Genomic DNA, 582 nt, shown 5'->3' on the forward strand with positions numbered 1-582 from the left:
AGCAGTTAAGTGCTTGGGGCTGGGTCTTTTTCTGCCGTGATGCTTTACCAGATCCCCTGCTGCCTGTAAAGTCATGCCTCCCCCGAAGGGCAGGCGGGCTGCGGCCAGGGATGCGATGATTGGACTGTCCTCCTCGTCTGGAGGAGCTTAGGGGTCCGTGCTTGCCATGGGATTGATTTTTCGCTCTGGATGCACAGGCGAAGCTGGGAGCGTGCCCAGCTGCGTGTCAGGGCTGCATATTGCACGGGCGCCTTTGAGCCACGGCGTCGGCGTGTGGCTGGATGCTGAGACAAACTGCTCCTGCAGCTGCAGGGCTTCGCCGCGGTGATTCCCCCAGGTTGGCTTTTCTCCATTATCTTGCGCGTGGCGTCAGTGAACCCCAGGGATGGCTTGCTGCCTGCTGGCCGGGGGGTCCGCCTGATTCTTGTTTAGGAGGTTGGTGGTTTTGCTTTATTTACTCTGCCTTGGCTTCTGGCTCTCCCTGTGCCGAGGAGAAGAAAGAAACAAACTGCGGGGAGTGTGGGGGGGAATAACAAACTGAAGGGAGCCGAGCTCCGGCCGGGAGAGGCCGGGGAGCTCCCC

Source organism: Corvus brachyrhynchos, unplaced genomic scaffold, assembly GCF_000691975.1.
Source record: "Corvus brachyrhynchos isolate BGI_N302 unplaced genomic scaffold, ASM69197v1 scaffold62, whole genome shotgun sequence".
Lineage (NCBI taxonomy): Eukaryota > Metazoa > Chordata > Aves > Passeriformes > Corvidae > Corvus > Corvus brachyrhynchos.